At 48.1% G+C, this 22,011-nt stretch overlaps 1 pseudogene; it reads left to right on the top strand.

Moving 5' to 3' along the window:
* Positions 1 to 307: 307 nt before the first annotated feature.
* LOC140366249 (sodium- and chloride-dependent neutral and basic amino acid transporter B(0+)-like) lies at positions 308 to 17,407 on the top strand (annotated as a pseudogene).
* The last annotated feature ends 4,604 nt before the right edge of the window (positions 17,408 to 22,011 follow it).

Here is a 22,011-nt window from a genome sequence, read left to right on the forward strand (position 1 = left end):
CTCTGTTTGTGCTCCACGGTGGATGAGGAAGGGGATTCACCAGAGTGAAGAGGCGTGAAGAAAAGCAGCATGGACAGTATGACTGAGCAGCTCTGTGGGCTTTGTACAGTAATGGCCCACAAAGAACTTTATATGTTTTGTTGGCAATGACTCTGTGTACTGAAGCAATCCCTGAATATTCCTAACTGTTTGTTTAAGACATGAAATGTGAAAGATAGATGTTTATTTTAGTCTTGTTCAGGATGGCCCCGTTGGAGAAGAGGATGAGAACAAAGAGAGGGGGAACTGGACCAATAAAACAGAGTACATGCTCTCCACTATTGGCTACAGCCTGGACCTGGGCAACATCTGGAGGTTCCCCTATTATACCTACAAGAATGGAGGGGGTACTGAACTGGTATTATTGTTGCATTACAAGTGGATATGATTCATTTTTGATCCAACATCTGAGGCCTGGATCGTCATCATACAGGGAATCTTAAGTAAAAGAGATGAGCCCTCATCTCCAGAGATCCTATCTTGATGGACCTCCTGATGGAACTTCGGATGGAACTGAGTTTGTCTTCTTTCTCTCTCTGACTTACCCCTGTGGGGATTGGGTTTTGGCGCCATTGTTCAACCAATCAGCACGCACGCTGAGTCAGAGCTTAATCAGAGAAGAAGATTTCGAGTAATGCAGCCATTGTTCAGAATTAACATTGGGCCACATATTTACAAAGGTAAAATGATCCACAAGACAAGTTATAAAACAGTTAAATGAACATGGAGAACAATAACAGTCTGTACAGTAAAGTCGTCTTGTGGACAAAGTCTGCAAACGTTTACGACGGTTGTTTTCTAAAACTGCATAGTCTTTTCAGCATTTTAGCTTTTGTCTTTGGAGAGAAAATGACAAGAAAAGCAGTGATCTGATGGAAAAAGTTCTTTCCAACGTTCAACGTGTCTCTGCTCCTGCAGAGACATCATAAATCTCCATGTGGGGTTTTGTACGTGGTACCACCTTAGCATTCCTGTCACCAAATCAAATCAAATAAAATCAAATCAAATCAATTTATTTTTGTAAGGCCCAAAATCACAACAACAGTTGCCTCTGAGGGCCACAGGGAGAAATGAATCAACAATGTCTGTGGTGGCGATGGAGTCAGACAATGTCTGTGGTGGCGAGGGACGATGTCCCAGGGTCCTCTGTCCTTAGACTCTCCTTCTCGGCCAGGAAAAACTACAAAAAAAACCTCTTTGGGAAAAAAGCGTAGAAACCTGGAGGAGTTCCAGTGAAGGAGAGATCCGACTCTCACAGACGGACACGAGGAGACTGGAGCTGGACCCACTCTTCAGGCAGATGAGGGACCGTCTGAGGCGAACTGGACCCACTCTTCAGGCAGATGAGGGACCGTCGGAGGCGAGCTGGGCCCACTCTTCAGGCAGATGAGGGACCGTCGGAGTCGAGCTGGGCCCACTCTTCAGGCAGGAACCATGGCAACATCCAGAGGTCATCTGCAGGTCCCAACACTGTCCTCTTGCATTCTTCATCTTTTACTCCTCGTCGCCAATGTGGTGTGCGCACTGACACAAAAGATCAGGCTCTGTTCTGGATACATATTTGACAGACAGACAATGCTCTGTGTTTTGTTACCGGCGTGTTACCTTGTACCTACACACATGCGCACACCAACTCAACGTATGACACATTCACAAACGGTCCGTATAAGCGCTTAATGTTACAGTGAACATTACACAAGGTATGTCAGACGGCTGTGCATGATGCGCAGGTTGTCCCACAGGTCAGGTTATGAAAGATGGACCTTGGAGACCTGGAGAAGAGGAGGGAGGGGTCGGCTATTTATTACAGTCTACAGGAAATACCATGCCTTAGGTCCTCTAGCCAGTTTAAAAGCCTTAATAAAGCACACAGGATTAATAACCACATGATGCAAATTGTGTATTTGTTTTGGCTGTTTTTACCACAAAGAAAAAGTAAATTTGTGCCTAACAACGCAACTCTCACATAGAAGAAGGTGAAACAATCTGACAGAAGAGTCTCCTATTTGAAAAAGGTTAAGCTTTGTTAGTCCACCAGGGGGAGGATGTATGTGTGCTCACCTGTGACAAGTTCATTCACTGTAATGGGAAGTGTTTGAGGACAGTGAGCTCCAGAGACATGAAGAAAAACAACATAGATAGTGTCATTGATCTGATCTACAATGATACTGCAATAACTGAGCAGGTAGGATTTTCACTGTAATCCAACAAATAACTTTGTAACTTCGTAGTTTCATATTTTTGTTGTCAATGATTCAAAGCAATGAAGAAATGCATGAAATGTGAAAGATAGAAGTTTATTTTAGTCTTGTTCAGGATGTCCCCGTTGGAGAAGAGGATGAGAACAAAGAGAGGGGGAACTGGACCAATAAAACAGAGTATATGCTCTCCACTATTGGCTACAGCGTGGGCCTGGGCAACATCTGGAGGTTCCCCTATTATACCTACAAGAATGGAGGGGGTACTGAACTGGTATTATTGTTGCATTACAAGTGGTCATGATTCATTTTTGATCCAACATCCGAGGCCTGGATCGTCATCATTCTGGGAATCTTATGTAAAAGTTAATGTAACATTTTCATATTTTCTTATGACCAAAACAGTGGTGTTTGTACCTGCTCAACTCGTTTTGGCTTCTCTCGGCCTTTGCCAGAGGCATCACATATTTGACAGCTTTTTGACAGACGTATGGTGGGTCCAAGAGTTTTCATTATGCTTCCATGTAGAAACCTTAACCTGTCCTAGAAGGTGTCAGACAGTAGGATGCATATGCTTTTCTTTACCATGGTCTCTCAATGTTAAAGCTAAACTCTATCAACCTCCCTCGCACTAATAGTGTGAGCTCTGAGTCAAGAGTAAACATGACACGCCTCCAAAATGACTTTTCCCTGAGGTGCTGTCTTAGAGGAGCTCAGTCAAGAATAAACCTTTAAATATTGATTTTAAAGTTTTAAAGTGTATAATTTATAGAATCTACATAATATGTTTCTTGATTACCTATGATACTGTCAATTTAAAAAAAAAACTCCCTTCTTTAGTAGTGGTATGTAACTGTGTAATGGCAGGTGCGTTCCTGATCCCGTACTTCCTGATGCTGCTTCTGGCCGGGCTGCCTCTGTTCTTCCTGGAGAGTGCCCTGGGACAGTTCTGCAGCCAGGGGCCCATCAACGTGTGGAGAGCTGTGCCCCTGCTGCAGGGTCAGATTGGCTTTCCTCAGCTGCCACAGGAATTACATCCTCTGCTAGGCCTTCTTGATGAGGAGCTGATAGTGGGCTCCAACTTGAGGTCCTGGTGATAGTGGTGCAGAGGAAGCGGAGGGAGTCTATGGTGGTGAGGGGGGGCTGGGGGGCTGTGACTTTACTGAAGTCCACGATCATCTCCACTGTCTTTTGGGCATTGAACTTCTTACCGCTGCACCAAGACACCAGCCGGTCCACCTCCCTCCTGTAGACAGACACATCCCCGTCCGACATGAGCCTGATGAGGGTGGTGTTATCTGCAAACTTGATCAGTTTTACGGAGTCGTGGCTGGAGATGCAGCAGTTTGTCACAGGGAGAAGAGCAGGGGAGAAAGTACACAGCCCTGTGGAGCTCCTGTGCTGATAGTCCGAGTGTCTAAGACATTCTTCACCAGCCACACGCTCTGCCTCTGATCCGTCTGGAAGTCAGTGCTCCCCCTGCAGGTGGAGTCAGGCACGTTGAGCTGGGAGAGCTTGTCCTGGAGCAGAGCAGGAGGTGGTGTTAATGCAGAGCTGAAGTCCACAAACAGGATCCTGGTGTAGGTTCCCGGGGAGTCCAGGAGCTGCAAGATGAAGTGGAGAGCCAGGTTGATGGTGACCTGTTGGCTCTGTAGGCGAACTGCAGGGGGTCCAGCAGGGGGTCCAGCAGGAGATCCAGCAGGGGGAGGTGAAGGACTTGAGGTGGGGAAGGACCAGGCGCTCAAATGACTTCATGACTACAGACGTCAGTGCTGCAGGTCTGTAGTTCAATGATCCGGGGCTTCTTTGGGACAGGGACAATGATGGACGACTTGAAGCAGGCTGGGACATGGCATGACCCCAGAGGAGGATGCGGGGAATAGGAGAAGCTGTGTTGCTGAGCCAGTTTTTGGTCATCTGCGTAAGGGGGGGCTCTGGGCTTGTAATTGGTGAGAAGCACACAGCGGCAGGGTTGTTGTTGGAGAACTGCTGCTTCAGACGCTTATTGTGCTGTGATCTAGCTCTCAACACCTTGCTAAATCCATACATTGCGTCTTTGTAGCGTTCTCCATCACAGCCCTGTGCGCGAACTCCTTCTGCTACCTTTGCTGCCTCAGTTTTGGTGTGAACCAGGGTTTGTCATTATTGAAAGTGACTTTGGTGTGTGCTGGTATAATGTCTCACAGAATCGAATGTATGACGTCATAGTGTCCGTCACAGTATCTGTGGAAGCCAATCTTATCTCTGAAAACCTCCCAGTCTGTAATGTCCAAACCCACACGTAGCTCCTCCACTGCCTCAGAGGTCCTTACTACAGGTTTGGAGAGCTTCAGCCTCTGTCTGTACGTGGGGATCAGGTGAACCATGACGTGTTCTGACAAGCCCACAGTGGCTCGGGCCACGGCGCGAAAGGCGTTGCTGACTGTTGTGTAACAGTGACCTGTTCTACTCTCTGGTCTGGCTGAGATTCCCCTTGTTTAAATCGCCCAAGATAATGCACAAGGAGTCCGGGAAGGTCCGGTCCACACTCAGAGCCGCGAGGGCAGAGGGTGGCTCCTGCACGTTTGCACTCAGCAGGATGTAAACAGCGGCCAGTATGAATGAGGCGAACTCATGTGGAGAGTAGAATGGTTTGCAGTTGATGAAGAGAGAGGAGAGCAGTGTTTGGAGATCACAGTCACATCTGAAGTGATGTAAAAACTCCTCCACCCTGTATGTTCTCTCCGGAGAGAGCTCTCAACCCGTCAGCTCGGAGCAGCTGGAATCCCTCCAGCTCCACGTCTCCGTGAAGCACAAAACAGGAGATGAAGAAAAGTCTTTGTTTTGTCTCATCAGCAGCGCCTGTTCGTCTAGTTTGTTGGGTATTGAGTTCACGTTAGAGACAGAAATCCCGGGTAAGGCCATGTTGCACTTTTCCTCAGGCGCACAAGCCAAAAGGAGGGCTAATTCTGCAGCCGATGATAAAAAAGGAGTTGTGGTTCTGATGGATAAGAGCTCTTCACACTGACACACAATTTACGAACAAAAACAGACAAAACAAAGAGGCAAGGCAAGTTTATTTGTAGAGCACATTTCATACACAAGACAATTGAATGTGCTTCACAGCAGGAAAAATGCATTAACATCACAAAGAAATTACAGAAACAGAAATACAAGAAAATTAACTAAAAAAACTAAAAAAAAACCTAGCCACAAAGGGTAACGTGTTTCGGATTCCAACTCCTTTTTTAAATCAATCCAATTGATTGTCTAAACAAATGAAATCACAAAACAATTGAAGACATAAAAGAGAAGAGTGCAAAGAAAAATCCTTTCAGTCAAACACGCTAAACAAAACTGTTTTTATCTTAGATTTGAACATTGTCAGAGCAGAACCTGTCTCACATCTTCAGGAAGAATGTTCCAGATTTGAACTGTATAAAACTGAAACACCGATTCTCCATGTTTAGTCCTGACTCTGGCACCAGCAGGAGGCCGGTCCATGTTTAGTCCTGACTCTGGCACCAGCAGGAGGCCTGTCCATGTTTAGTCCTGACTCTGGCACCAGCAGGAGGCTGGTCCATGTTTAGTCCTGACTCTGGCACCAGCAGGAGGCCGGTCCATGTTTAGTCCTGACTCTGGCACCAGCAGGAGGCTGGTCCATGTTTAGTCCTGACTCTGGGCACCAGCAGGAGGCCTGTACATGTTTAGTCCTGACTCTGGCACCAGCAGGAGGCCGCTCCATGTTTAGTCCTGACTCTGGCACCAGCAGGAGGCCGGTTCATGTTTAGTCCTGACTCTGGCACCAGCAGGAGGCTGGTCGATGTTTAGTCCTGACTCTGGCACCAGCAGGAGGCTGGTCCATGTTTAGTCCTGACTCTGGCACCAGCAGGAGGCCGGTCCATGTTTAGTCCTGACTCTGGCACCAGCAGGAGGCCGGTCCCTGAGGTCCTCAGAGTCCGAGATGGTTCATATGGCACTAACATGTCCAAGATGTACTTTGGTGCTAGGCCATGGAGAGACTTGTACACAAGCAGAGCTGCTTTAAAGTCTCTTCTCTGAGCCACAGGGGGCAGTGCAGAGACCTGAGAACAGGACTAATGTGATGGTACTTCCTGGTTCTAGTCAGGACTAATGTGATGGTACTTCCTGGTTCTAGTTAGGACTAATGTGATCATACTTCCTGGTTCTAGTCAGGACTAATGTAATGGTACTTCCTGGTTCTAGTCAGGACTAATGTGATGGTACTTCCTGGTTCTAGTCAGGACTAATGTGATGGTACTTCCTGGTTCTGGTCAGGACTAATGTGATGGTACTTCCTGGTTCTAGTCAGGACTAATGTGATGGTACTTCCTGGTTCTAGTCAGGACTAATGTGATGGTACTTCCTGGTTCTAGTCAGGACCAATGTGATGGTACTTCCTGGTTCTAGTCAGGACTAATGTGATGGTACTTCCTGGTTCTAGTCAGGACTAATGTGATGGTACTTCCTGGTTCTGGTCAGGACTAATGTGATGGTACTTCCTGGTTCTAGTCAGGACTAATGTGATGGTACTTCCTGGTTCTAGTTAGGACTAATGTGATGGTACTTCCTGGTTCTAGTCAGGACTAATGTGATGGTACTTCCTGGTTCTAGTCAGGACTAATGTGATGGTACTTCCTGGTTCTAGTCAGGACTAATGTGATGGTACTTCCTGGTTCTAGTCAGGACTAATGTGATGGTACTTCCTGGTTCTAGTCAGGACTAATGTGATGGTACTTCCTGGTTCTAGTCAGGACTAATGTGATGGTACTTCCTGGTTCTAGTCAGGACTAATGTGATGGTACTTCCTGGTTCTAGTCAGGACTAATGTGATGGTACTTCCTGGTTCTAGTCAGGACTAATGTGATGGTACTTCCTGGTTCTAGTCAGGACTAATGTGATGGTACTTCCTGGTTCTAGTCAGGACTAATGTGATGGTACTTCCTGGTTCTAGTCAGGACTAATGTGATGGTACTTCCTGGTTCTAGTCAGGACTAATGTGATGGTACTTCCTGGTTCTAGTCAGGACTAATGTGATGGTACTTCCTGGTTCTGGTCAGGATGGATTTACAGCTCGTTTGAAGAGCACAAAACAAATTGTTTTTCACAAAACAGTGATGACTACAACTGAATATTTTTTTTTTTTTTTTATTATTTTATTTTACAAATAACGGTTCTCTAATCTCTTCTCAGGCACCAGTGTCTTCACAGGATTTGCCATGTTTTCCATCCTCGGTCACATGTCTTTTGTTTACAAAAAACCTATCGGAAAAGTGGTCAAAGATGGTAAATAGATGTCATTGTTGATGGTTTTTCACTGTGAAAAGTGTGTTTTAAATTGTTTTTTCTCTCCAGGTTTTGGTCTGGTGTTCATAGCGTTTCCGGACGCTCTCTCAAAGCTTCCCTTCTCTCCTCTGTGGTCGGTGCTTTTCTTCTTCATGCTCCTCATCATGGCGTTGGACACACAGTTTGCACTAATAGGTAGGATAAGGATTATCGTTGTAGTAGTAGTAATCGTGCCAAAAAACCTAAATCATTATTTAATGGTTATGGTTAAGGACTTGGTTTAGATTCAGGGTTTGGGTGTTCGGGGTCAATAATCTAAGATTGATTTAAAGGTGGAGTTAGTTGAGCTGCACTGAACATGACACTGACCATTAGCTGTTGCCAGATCCTTCTCCACTTTCAATGAGACTACTTCAAATGTATTTTTATTTGTGTTATATACATGTTTCATGTCTTGTTAAAGTAAGGAAAACATTTGATGTAATCTGTTTTGGAGATAATCCTGACATGTTTGGTGGATACCTTCCCCTCGCTCTTTAAATCCAAGCGAACGCTTCTCAATGTGGGGATCGTCTGCTCTGTCTTCCTGCTCGGCCTGCCCTGTGACACCCAGGTACATCCACATTTTAGCAAGCAAACTATGAATTATATGAATATGCTTTCAACAAAAACAGCTGGAGAGAAATAATAATTATTTGTTTTATTGTTTTGTTTTTTTAGGCAGGAATCTATTGGGTGAACCTCCTGGACCACTTCATTGGGACCTGGGTGCTCTTAATTGTAGGGCTTTTGGAGGTTGTTGGGGTCTCTTATGTTTATGGTAAGTTGATATTTGCTGTAAAAGTGTAGGAAATAAACAAATGACATATTCCAAATGTTACATTGTTTTCAGGAGTAAATCGTTTTATTAAAGACATCGAGATGATGATCGGAGAAGACTTTCTGCTTCTGGTTTGTGTGGAGAGTCTGCTGGTTTTTCATCAGCCCCTGCATTATTCTGGTAAGAATAAAGAAACAAATTACAATTACAAAGAACTAAGCTTGAGGCTTAAAGCTGGGACCATTTTCACCCCACAAAAGGAGGACACTAGCACTCACAATATTGCTGTTATTCACGTGCATCAATGTTTGGAGCATGCACAGTTTTGGAACATCATTTTTTGACCGTGAAATGAAACCGAGGTGGACAACTCAAGCGCAGCCAGTCAAAGCGCTGCATTAGGCTCTTACTTCTGTCTAATGAGAATACTTTAGCTGCAGACAGCATGCAGCAGCCTCATTTATTTGTCACAAAGTCCTGCTTTTACAATACACTCAAAAATGTACTAATTTACAAAACAAAAAGTTAGGTAGCCTAGCCTTCAATGTTCTTTAGGAAGATTAACAAAATCTACTGCTGGAGGTGAAACTCCTGCTGTGCACAGCAGCAGTCAGTAGCTCACGGCTAACTTAATGGAATAATGGAGGATTTTTCGCCGATTTGAGAACTCAAGCGGAAGTGCACATGCCATTCCCCCGTGCGCATGCCACTCCCCCTGTGCGCATGCCACTACCCCGTGCGCATGCCACTCCCCCGTGCGCATGCCACTCCCCCGTGCGCATGCCACTCCCCCTGTGCGCATGCCACTACCCCGTGCGCATGCCACTACCCCGTGCGCATGCCACTCCCCCCGTGCACATGCCACTCCCCCCGTGCACATGCCACTCCCCCGTGCACATGCCACTCCCCCGTGCACATGCCACTCCCCCCGTGCTCATGCCACTCCCCCCGTGCACATGCCACTCCCCCCGTGCACATGCCACTCCCCCCGTGCACATGCCACTCCCCCCGTGCACATGCCACTCCCCCCGTGCATATGCCACTCCCCCGTGCATATGCCACTCCCCCGTGCACATGCAACTCCCCCCGTGCATATGCCACTCCCCTGTGCACATGCAACTCCCCCCGTGCATATGCCACTCCCCCGTGCGGAAGCAGAGAAAAGCCTCGCTGCTACACGTGCGTTTGTTTATTAGCGCGACGGATCTCATCGTCTCTCGTCTCCGTAGATTTCCGTCTCTTCTGAGCTCGAACTGTCTTTCTCTGTCTTAATCTTGTCCTGTCACTGAGGGAACTATATTATAATAGATCCATGCGCTTAGACACACCGGCATATCAACCACACATGCGCAGCCAGGGAAACGTGCTGCTCTCTTGGGGACGAGCCGACGAGGCTGCAGGTGAACGAGGCTCTGCGGGTGAACGAGGCTCTGCGGGTGAACGAGGCTCTGCAGGTGAACGAGGCTCTGCGGGTGAACGAGGCTCTGCGGGTGAACGAGGCTCTGCTGGTGAACGAGGCTCTGCAGGTGAACGAGGCTCTGCAGGTGAACGAGGCTCTGCAGGTGAACCAGGCTCTGCAGGTGAACCAGGCTCTGCAGGTGAACCAGGCTCTGCTGGTGAACGAGGCTCTGCTGGTGAACGAGGCTCTGCTGGTGAACGAGGCTCTGCAGGTGAACGAGGCTCTGCAGGTGAACGAGGTTCTGCAGGTGAACCAGGCTCTGCAGGTGAACCAGGCTCTGCTGGTGAACAAGGCTCTGCTGGTGAACGAGGCTCTGCAGGTGAACCAGGCTCTGCAGGTGAACCAGGCTCTGCAGGTGAACCAGGCTCTGCAGGTGAACCAGGCTCTGCTGGTGAACGAGGCTCTGCTGGTGAACGAGGCTCTGCAGGTGAACGAGGCTCTGCAGGTGAACGCGGCTCTGCAGGTGAACGAGGCTCTGCAGGTGAACGAGGCTCTGCAGGTGAACCAGGCTCTGCAGGTGAACCAGGCTCTGCACGTGAGCAGTAGGTGCGTCCTATGATTGACATGTGAATGAACTACTCGGCAGTCGACGCCACGAGGAAATGAGACTCAGATTTGTAGCCAAAAAATCCTCCATAATTTCTTTAATAAAATGTCAAAAATAAAACAAACAACCATAAACAACTAATTATATCTTCAAGTACATACTTCATATTTTTCGTTTGCCTCAATGTAGCATTCACATTGAGACACAAAAACACACATGTATGAAGTATTCACCTGTTTGTAAAGTCTGTGACATGTTTTCAGAGACATCCACCACAAGCCACTGTTCACTGCCCGATCTTGAAGTATTTATTAATGACTGACTTAACGAAAACTCTGTAGAGATAGAATCAGACAGGAAGTACTGGTGCAGTTGTGCAGGGGGATCATTGAACACATTTACTTGAGTGTTCTAGTATGACGTGCTGTCTTCCTTTTTCTCTGATCAATTCAACTTCAGCTTGTTTTACACTGATTTACTCAATGTGCCACCACCTATTACCTGCTATTTTATAGTGCAGTGTTTTATAGTAAAGTGTTTTTTTTTTATAGTAAAGTGTTTTATAGTAAAGTGTTTTATAGTAAAGTGTTTTATAGTAAAGTGTTTTATAGTAAAGTGTTTTATAGTAAAGTGTTTTATAGTAGTCTGCAGCTCCTCGTTGTGAGGTCACATGGAGTTACAGTCCCAGGTGTGTGATATAGTGACGCACTGTGTTTCAGGTGATCCTGGTGTGGTCCCTCCTGACCTTCACCTCTCCTTCCTACGGGACGGTCCCGTACCCGGACTGGGGCCTGGCTCTGGGCTGGTGCATGGTCGTGTTTGTGCTCATGTGGATCCCTCTCATCGCTCTATACAAGTTTATAAAGGCTCAGGGCTCTGTGTGGGAGGTGAGTCTGTGTTATTATAAAGGGAATGTTTCTGTCAGTCTGCCTCAAGGCAGCTGTGGCATCAATGAAACTTATGTTCCTCTAAAGTTTGATTGATGGTGAACGAATGATGCACCCAATTTGGGCTGTGCGATATGGCAGAAATATTTATCAAGATGCGCTTCTTTGTTATAATCACATGTAATATTCAGCTTTATGAACATAAACCAATCTTTTAACCATTAGGGCTGAACAAAATGATTGCAGTATGTGGTACGGTTGTTAAGCACTACAGTGTTAATACTATTGCAATATTTGTACACACGTTTTGACACATTCAGTTCAGTTATAGCAAAACCGATATGTTCATGAATTGATGTGTGTCAATTTAGTCAAAAACCCAGGATAAATTAAAGCCGCCTTCCCGCGTGACCCCCTCCTCCCTGTACCTCAGTCACCTAGCAACAGAGACCCGCCACTAATGCTGATGCTAACGCTAATGCTAAGACCACGGTACGAGAGGAAATGTTCCGGAAGTGGAAGCGAAGGCATTAATTGCGCCCCTGCTGGCCAAATGTGAAAATACACAATATCTGCAATGCACTTTTTTTCATGGCGTCTCAAGGAGAATATAAACCATGAGTTTCAAACAAATCAGATGTTGAGTTTTTCACACAATAAGTAAATATGAATACATTTGTTACATGGCATTCATTATTTCCACTCAGACCATAAAACACATTAGTGAGTGAAATATGAGCTTTGTAGATCAATTCCATTAGGCCTGACTTGTCCTTGAAAAAACAGGAAATTAAGCCTTTTTTGAGGGCGTGTTACGCCGAGACCGTAAGGAATATCAACATTTTTTTGGAATATTTATTACATTTCAGTGTCTTTAGATGCAAAAGGTGTTGTTTTGAGCTCAATTAGACAAAAAACCTGGGACAAGTACGATTTTGAAAAAAAAAAGTCAAACGTGGCGGCGACTGACTTCCTGTTTATCATAGAGCGATGCTGCCAGGTGCGTTTTACTCGTCACAGGTCAGAGGTCAAAGGTAATAATAATAATAATAATAACTTTTATTTATATAGCGCTTTTCAGTGACCCAAAGACGCTGAACATAATAAAAAAGGGGGTGTATTTACAGACAGGGGGGACAACACGTACAGTACACATTAATATACAGATAAAATGAACAAGACAGAAGAAGTAGAGAGAAAAAGATGGGGATGTAACAGGGGGTAGAAGAGTAGGCAATGGGGTAGAGGAGGCTAGGGGTAGGGGAGGTCATAGGCTTGGGTGAAGAGGTATGTTTTTAGGCGGGATTTGAATGTTGTGAGTGAGGGAGAGTGGCGGACAGGTTGGGGGAGGGAGTTCCAGAGTCGGGGTGCTGTTCGGGAGAATGCTCTGTCGCCAAAAGTTTTGAGTCGGGATGTTGGTGCAGTCAGGGTGAGAGAGGAGGAGGATCGGAGAGCTCGGGTGGGGCGGTGGGGGATGAGGAGGTCAGACAGGTAGGGGGGGGCAAGGTGGTGAAGAGCTTTGAAGGTGAGGAGGAGTATTTTAAAGTTTATGCGCTGCTTGATGGGGAGAGAGTGGAGAGAGCGGAGAACGGGAGTGATGTGTTCACGGGACCGGGTGTGGGTGAGGAGGCGGGTGTGGGTGAGGAGGCGGGTGTGGGTGAGGAGGCGGGTGTGGGTGAGGAGGCGGGTGTGGGTGAGGAGGCGGGTGTGGGTGAGGAGGCGGGTGTGGGTTAGGAGGAGGCGGGTGTGGGTGAGGAGGCGGGCAGCGGAGTTTTGGACCATTTGGAGTCTGTGGAGGGAATGGGAGGAGATGCCAGTGAGGAGGGAGTTGCAGTAGTCGAGGCGGGAGGAGATGAAGGCCTGGATGAGGGATTCAGCAGCGGGGAGGGTGAGGCAGTGTTGGATTTTGGCGATGCGGCGGAGGTGGAAGTATGAGGTCTTGACGATGTGGCTGACATGGGGAGTGAAGGAGAGGGTGGGGTCCATGATGACACCGAGATTGCGTACCAGGGTAGAGGGGGTGATGGTCGAGGTGTCGATGCTGAGTGAAAAGGGACCAGTTTTATTGAGAGTGGATTTGGTGCCAATGAGGAGGAGCTCTGTTTTGTCACTGTTCAGTTTGAGGAAGTTGAGAGTGAGCCATGATTTTATTGTAGAGATGCAGGTTTCGATGTGGCTGAGGGGAGGGTTTTGGGTGGATTTGGTGGTGAGGTATATCTGGGTGTCGTCAGCGTAGCAGTGAAAGTCCAGGTTGAGTTGGCAGAGGATGTGACCAAGGGGGAAGATGTAGCAGATGAAGAGGAGGGGGCCGAGGACTGAGCCCTGGGGGACCCCCTGCGTTACTGGGGAGAGGGTGGATGAGTGACTGGAGAGGGAAATGAACTCTTGCCTGTTGGTGAGGTAGGATATGAGCCAGTCAAGTGCAGAGCCCTCAACACCCAGTTGGCGCAGCCTTTGTAGGAGGATGGAATGGTTTATAGTGTCAAAGGCTGCGCTGAGGTCTAGTAGTAACAGGATGTTGAGGGCCCCGGAGTCTGCAGAGGTGAGGAGATCGTTGAGGGCCCCGGAGTCTGCAGAGGTGAGGAGATCGTTGAGGGCCCCGGAGTCTGCAGAGGTGAGGAGATCGTTGAGGGCCCCGGAGTCTGCAGAGGTGAGGAGATCGTTGAGTACTTTGACCAGGGCTGTTTCAGTGCTGTGAAGTGGGCGGAAGCCAGATTGGAGGGGTTCATAGAGGTTGTTTGACTGGAGGTGGGTGTGAAGTTGGGCGGCGACGATGCGTTCCAGCGTTTTTGAGAGGAACGGCAGGTTGGAGATGGGGCGGTAGTTGGAGAGGTTGGCGGAGTCTAGGGTGGGTTTTTTGAGGATGGGGGTGATGGAGGCCAGTTTGTAGATGGAAGGAACATGGCCGAGGGATAGAGACTGGTTGAAGAGGGTGGTGAGATGGGGGATGAGAGCAGGGAGGCAGGCCTTTGTTAGAGTCGTTGGGAGGAGGTCGAGAGAGCAGGTGGTGGTTTTGGAAGCGGTGATGAGGTCTATGATATGAGAGGAGTTAACAGAGGAGAAGGTGGTGAGGGGAGGGAAGGGTGGGTGGTCAGGGAGAGGGGCGGGGCAGGGGTGGGGGTGGTGATGGAGTTAATGGAGACAGCAGTCATGGAGCTGTTGATTTTGGAAATTTTGTCATTGAAGGCAAGGAGGAAAGAGTTGCAGAGGTCAGGGGAGGAGGGTGGAGTGATGTCCGGTGGCTGGAGCAGCTTGTTGACGGTGGAGAACAGGGTGCGAGGGCTCCGGTGGGAGCTGTTGATGAGGGTGGAGAGGTGGGCAGATTTGGCGGCTTGGAGAGCGTCACGGTAGGAGGAGATGTGTAATTGGAAGGCTTCTGGACGGTGAGGCGGGTTCTTTTGAGGAGTCGTTCGAGTTGGCGGCCAGTCTGCTTCATGGTGCGGAGTTCAGGGGTGTACCAGGGGGCGGGGTTGATGTATGAGACAGAGGAGGTTTTCCAGGGGGCTAGGGAGTCAAGGGAGTCGGAGAGGGTGGTGTTGAGCATGACAGCATAGTCGTCGGGGGAAGAGGGGGGGGAGTCAGGGGGGAAAGCAGAGGATATGAGCTGGGAGAGCGTGAGGGGGTTGACTGACTTGATATTGCGGTAGGTGATGGTGCCTTTTTTGGGGTTGTGGGGCGAGGGTAGGGGGGCGGAGAAAAGGATGCAGAGATGATCAGAGAGTGGGAAGGGGAGGGGGTGGGGCTTAGATATGGGTAGGAGAGAGGAACAGACTAAGTCCAGAGTGTGGCCTTTGGTATGGGTGGGGAAGTCAATATGTTGGGTGAGATGGAAGCAGTCCAGGAGAGAGAGGAAGTCGGATGTCAGTGGGGCGTTGGGGCAGTCAATGTGGATGTTGAAGTCACCAGTGAGTAGGAGGCGGGCAGAGAGAGAGGATGCCATGGTGAGGAGTTCAGACAATTCAGTGAGGAAAGAGGGGTGGGGCTTTGGGGGACGATAGATCAGGATAGCGGTGATAGAGTTGGGGAGGGAGAAGGCGAGGTATTCAAATGATGAGATGGATGGAAGGTTGAGGTTCAGTTCAGTGATGGATGTAGATTTTTTATGAATAACAGCAAGACCTCCCCCACGCCCGGAGAGGCGGGGTTTGGCAGTGTAAGTGTAGTTGGAGGGAGTGGCTTGGTTGAGAGCATAGAAGTCCAGAGGCTGTTGCCATGTTTCACAGAGGAGAAGCAGATCAATGTTATTGTCCAGTAGCAGTTCAGATATAACAGGTGATTTGTTGGAGAGGGAGCGGCAGTTCAGCAGTGCAAGGGAGATGGATGGGGGCGCGGAGATGGATGGGGGCGCGGAGATGGATGGGGGCGCAGGGGTGGGGGGGCGGAGGTTGCTGAGGTTGGCAGTGTGGCAGGTGGGGGTGACGGGGGGGTGAAAACTAGTCCAGAGTGAGGGGATAGGTGAGCCGTCGTTGGAATGGTGGTTATGGGAGAGACCAGAGCCCCGGTGGATGTAGCGGGGCCGGCGAAGGATCCCAGCTGAGCTAGCTGCAGAGGCAGCAGCAGCTGGGAGACGGTGGTTATGGTTGAGGAGGTGAAGGTCAGCAGCGGTGTAGGTGAGTAGGCGAGAAGTTGGTGGAGCGGTGGCCTGGAGGCGCGGGAGTGATAGTCCGAGGAGGAGATGGAACGTAGCAGCAGATGAGAGTAATCCAGTTAGAATGTTGGCGGTGGCTAGAGGCTGGTTAACTAGAAGCTGGTGGGCAGAGAGTTGTGAAAAAGCAGCAGTGGACCGGGTGTTGAAGCTGGTGGAGTGAGTGGCGTTGGTTGCCCCAGACCTTGTCTGCACGGCAGGGAGGCCCCGCGATACCATGACGGACCTCCGCAGGTGTTAAGCCAGCTGTTAGCTGGCGGCTAGGGCAGTAGATAGTCCAGGAGTGAGGGAGGAGATGAGCGATGGACGGTGCAGTAATGTCCGATGAAGTGAAGGAACAGGGATGTAGACAGAAGACAACACAGAGACGCGGGAACAAAACAAAACAATGGAAACGACTAACAAAACAAAGACGTTGGGACAGAAGCGGCAGTCCACATACCAGACGCCGGCGTTGCTCTAGCCCAATCAAGACGCATTTGAGTCCAGTTTTGTGACCAGATCGCCCCCGTCTGTGGAGCGGGAAAGCAGAGAAACGGGGCTGTACCTTGGTTGTATGGGGCTGCTTTTCTCCGGGTGGAGCCGGTGCCCCGCTCTCCGTGTCTGCTCCTGTGGCGGGCTGGGGCCACACCTTCGCCCAGGTACAGACCTCCGGGGCGGCGGGTGCGGGAGCGCGGAGCCGGTGTTCGGGCGTGGAAATGCCGGTGCAGCGGAGGAGAAGCGGAGCCGCTCGCTCGTGAGGTAGATCTATCACTGTCCCAAGTCTCATGTGCCTAGGCCAAAGATGAAGAGTTTCGCCACTGTTGCGACGGGCGTTCTACAAGCTCCATTTTAGTGGAGTTCGGGCCGAGCCGATCGCGTCTATGTCCCATGTGTGACCTATGACCTCATGTGTGACCTATGACTCATGTGTGACCTATGACCTCATGTGTGACCTCTGACACCATGTGTGACATTCATCAGTGTTCAAGGGGTCATAAATGCCGGAGTTGTGGCAAAATGACCATGAATAATAATAAGAAGAAACCAGGCAAGAACAAAGACTCGTCGCATTCCATTCCATGGAATGACTCGAGCCAATTGAAGCTCGTTTAGATTGAATGAGGAAAATCATTTATAAAATATTCCTTTACCTGGACCAAGTTCTGTCCTTGTGTATTTCGGAGAGACATTTGGTGTGTGCATGAGTGATTGGTGGTGGTCAGAATGACCATTGGCGCAGATGGGCTGCCTCACTTCCTTTAGTCTGCCCCAGGGCAGTTGTGACTACTATAATATCTTACCACCAAAGAATAATGAACAGTGAACGCTTCACTTCAACGTGCCTGTAAAGTCCATTACAAGTGTAAAGCATTATGATGATGATCATTATTCAATGTACTGTAGAAAACTGATTATTGTTATTCTTTTTTCAGCGTTTGAAATTCCTGTGTTGCCCGACTGTCGACTGGCACCCGTATTTAGAGCAGCACCGAGGAGAGAGATACTCTGAACCAAACCTACAAATGTACAAACACATCGAGTAACTGTGTGAACATAACAGTGAATGCAACTAAACAAAATATTATAATTTCCACATCTGAGTTTCCATTATTCTTTAATGACAAAGTTCAGTGCATTAAAAATGCTATAAATTCTACAACAAAATAATAACCCTAAAACCACCAAGACACTTAGAGCTGACTCACTTTGCACCAGTAACTGACAAAACTGTCCATGAGATCATCACAGTCTGAGTTCATCTACAGCTGCCTCCATGTGTGAGCCTCCAGATTTCTAAAGTCTGTGCTGAACAGTTTATTAGCACCATCACTCACATAGTTAACATGATGCTGCAGTCCTGAGTCATGACCGGCCCATCTCTAATCTGACATTGTGGGGCAAAGTTTTGTTTACAACAGCTCACAGATTTCCTCTTAATAAACAACTCATTTGATGTTTTTCAGTCAGGTTTTAGACCTCATCACACTGAGACTGCTGTTGTCAAGGTGACAAATGACATCTGCCTGAACACTGACACGGGCAAAGCCTCAGTCTTAATTCTGTTGGATCTGAGTGCTGCTTTTGACACTGTCAATCATGGGATCAAGGTTCTATCTGGAAGACAGGAAGTACTTTGTTGGTAACTGTTGCTCAGGCCACATGACCCTGACCTGTGGAGTGCCCCAAGGGTCAATCCTGGGACCCCTTCGGTTCAACCTCTACATGCTGCCGTTAGATCAGATGATGAAATTGTGTCCTATCACAATGATGCAGACGAGTCAGATCTATGTTTCACTGTCGCAGGTGAATATGGACCAGTGGATTCACTCTGTCGCTGCATCCAACAGATCAGTGTGTGGACCGGCCTCCTGCTGGTGCCAGAGGGCCTCCTGCTGGTGCCAGAGGGCCTCCTGCTGGTGCCAGAGGGCCTCCTGCTGGAGCAACAGATGGTGTGTGGATGCAAAACAACTTTCTCCAGCTGAACTCAGACAAGACTGAAAGTGTTAGCGTCACGCTAGAGTGGCGAGAGTCTCGCTCTAAAACCTACAAATCAAGTTAGAAATCTGGGGGTAATAATTTAAATTGACTTTTGTAACACCCAAAATCACAACAGCGGTTGCCTCGAGGGGCGAAAGTTCAAAACAGATTAAACAATGTTCATAGGGACATGGCATGTCCCAAGGTCCCCTGTTCTTAGGGGACTTTAGGCCCTCCTTCTTGGCCAGGAAAAACTACCAAACCTCTTTGGGAAAAAGTAGAGACCTGGAGGAGCTCCACAGAGAAGAAGAGATCCGACTCCCTGGGACAGACAATAATGGACTCAGACTTGAACTTCAACAGCCACAACAAATCAACAAAATCAGCAGCTTTTTACCATCTAAAAAACATTGCCAAAATAAAAAATATAGTGTCTAAACCAGAGAGACTTATCCATGTGTTTGTCTCAAGTAGATTAGACTGTAACGGCCGCTCACTGGTCTCTCCAAACGAGCTGTAAAACAGCTGCAGTACATCCAGAACGCTGCTGCTCGGGTCCTGACCAGAACCAGGAAGTACCATCACATTAGTCCTGACTAGAACCAGGAAGTACCATCACATTAGTCCTGACCAGAACCAGGAAGTACCATCACATTAGTCTTGACCATAACCAGGAAGTACCATCACATTAGTCCTGACTAGAACCAGGAAGTACCATCACATTAGTCCTGACCAGAACCAGGAAGTACCATCACATTAGTCTTGACCAGAACCAGGAAGTACCATCACATTAGTCCTGACTAGAACCAGGAAGTACCATCACATTAGTCCTGACCAGAACCAGGAAGTACCATCACATTAGTCCTGACCAGAACCAGGAAGTACCATCACATTAGTCCTGTCTAGAACCAGGATGTACCATCACATTAGTCCTGACCAGAACCAGGAAGTACCATCACATTAGTCCTAACTAGAACCAGGAAGTACCATCACATTAGTCCTGACTAGAACCAGGAAGTACCATCACATTAGTCCTGACCAGAACCAGGAAGTACCATCACATTAGTCCTGACCAGAACCAGGAAGTACCATCACATTAGTCTTGACCAGAACCAGGAAGTACCATCACATTAGTCCTGACTAGAACCAGGAAGTACCATCACATTAGTCCTGACCAGAACCAGGAAGTACCATCACATTAGTCTTGACCAGAACCAGGAAGTACCATCACATTAGTCCTGACTAGAACCAGGAAGTACCATCACATTAGTCCTGACCAGAACCAGGAAGTACCATCACCTTAGTCCTGACCAGAACCAGGAAGTACCGTCACATTAGTCCTGTCTAGAACCAGGATGTACCATCACATTAGTCCTGACCAGAACCAGGAAGTACCATCACATTAGTCCTAACTAGAACCAGGAAGTACCATCACATTAGTCCTGACTAGAACCAGGAAGTACCATCACATTAGTCCTGACCAGAACCAGGAAGTACCATCACATTAGTCCTGACCAGAACCAGGAGGTACCATCACATTAGTCCTGACCAGAACCAGGAAGTACCATCACATTAGTCCTGACTAGAACCAGGAAGTACCATCACATTAGTCCTGACTAGAACCAGGAAGTACCATCACATTAGTCCTGACCAGAACCAGGAAGTACCATCACCTTAGTCCTGACCAGAACCAGGAAGTACCATCACATTAGTCCTGTCTAGAACCAGGATGTACCATCACATTAGTCCTGACCAGAACCAGGAAGTACCATCACATTAGTCCTAACTAGAACCAGGAAGTACCATCACATTAGTCCTGACTAGAACCAGGAAGTACCATCACATTAGTCCTGACCAGAACCAGGAAGTACCATCACATTAGTCCTGACCAGAACCAGGAGGTACCATCACATTAGTCCTGACCAGAACCAGGAAGTACCATCACATTAGTCCTGACCAGAACCAGGAAGTACCATCACATTAGTCCTGACTAGAACCAGGAAGTACCATCACATTAGTCCTGACTAGAACCAGGAAGTACCATCACATTAGTCCTGACCAGAACCAGGAAGTACCATCACCTTAGTCCTGACCAGAACCAGGAAGTACCATCACATTAGTCCTGACTAGAACCAGGAAGTACCATCACATTAGTCCTGACTAGAACCAGGAAGTACCATCACATTAGTCCTGACCAGAACCAGGAAGTACCATCACATTAGTCCTGACCAGAACCAGGAAGTACCATCACATTAGTCCTGACTAGAACCAGAAGTACCATCACATTAGTCCTGACCAGAACCAGGAAGTACCATCACATTAGTCCTGACCAGAACCAGGAAGTACCATCACATTAGTCCTGACTAGAACCAGGAAGTACCATCACATTAGTCCTGACTAGAACCAGGAAGTACCATCAGATTAGTCCTGACTAGAACCAGGAAGTACCATCACATTAGTCCTGACCAGAACCAGGAAGTACCATCACATTAGTCCTGTGCTCAGATCTCTGCACTGCCCCCTGTGGCTCAGAGAGGAGACAGCAGCTCTGCTTGTGAGATCGTGTACAGGAGATCGTGTACAGGAGATCGTGTGAGCTCTTGTGTTGTAGAATTACGACCACGTTATGGGTCAAATGCAGAAGTAACTTTCTATCTTAACTTCGAGCACAAATGACCCACATTTGGCATAACATTTCAATCAGAAGATGGCGCTGTGCTCGAGCCGCCGCTCACTGTCACAACCATAAATAATAACTCTGATGTGTTTATCTCCTCAAACTGCAGCGCGAGCCGTTGCCGTGGGAGACTGCTGCCCGTCGCCATGGCAGCAACACCCCCGTCATTTTTTTTTTCTTCACTTTCCCGGCTTCTCTCAAACTACTTATCTCGCTGCTCTCGTCTTTTTCTCTTTCCTCCGCCTCTGGCCTTCTCTTTCTCTCTCTACATCTCTCTCCATCCGCTCTCTTTATCTCTCTCCCTCTCTTCCCCTTCTCTCCTCCTCCATCTCCTCGCCAAGTTGTCTTTCATCTCTTTCCTCATCCTCTCTTTCTCTCTCTGCCCCTCTTTCACATTTTTCTCTCGATCTGTTTTTCCTCGCAGTCTCGCCCTCCTCCTTCACTCTTTCCCCCGCCCTTCCTCTCTCTTTCTCTTTGTATTTCCTCTTCCTCTCTCGTCTCACTCCTCTCTCCCCCTTTATCTCTCCATCCCTGCCTTCTCTTTCTCCTCCTGTTAATATCTTCCTCTCTCTTCCTCCTCTCTCACCCCTCTCTTCTCACTCTTTTCTTTCAATCCCCCTCACTCTCCTCTCTTTCCCTCCCTCCTTTCTTTCTCTCTTTCTTCTCTCTCATATCGACATCCCCGCCAATCTCTTCCTCTTCCTCAATCTCTCTCCATCTCTCCATACTCACCTCCTTCTTCCCATTCTCTCTCTGCGAATTCCATCTCTTCTTCTTTCTTTCTCTCTTCTCTTTCATCTCTCTCTCTCTCTCTCTCTCTCTCTCTCTCTCTATATCTGTATTTCCATCATCCTCTTCCCACTGATTCATTTCTATCTCTATCCATCCATCACTTTTCTCTCCGTCCTCATTGCTCCCCCATTTCTTTCTCTCTTAACTTTCCTCTCTCTCTATCTTGGTCCATTTTTCTTCCTCCTTTTCTCCCCCACTTCC

This window comes from Eucyclogobius newberryi, unplaced genomic scaffold, assembly GCF_026437365.1.
Source record: "Eucyclogobius newberryi isolate DKJ021-1_F unplaced genomic scaffold, fEucNew1.0.hap1 SCAF_19, whole genome shotgun sequence".
NCBI classification, from domain to species: domain Eukaryota; kingdom Metazoa; phylum Chordata; class Actinopteri; order Gobiiformes; family Gobiidae; genus Eucyclogobius; species Eucyclogobius newberryi.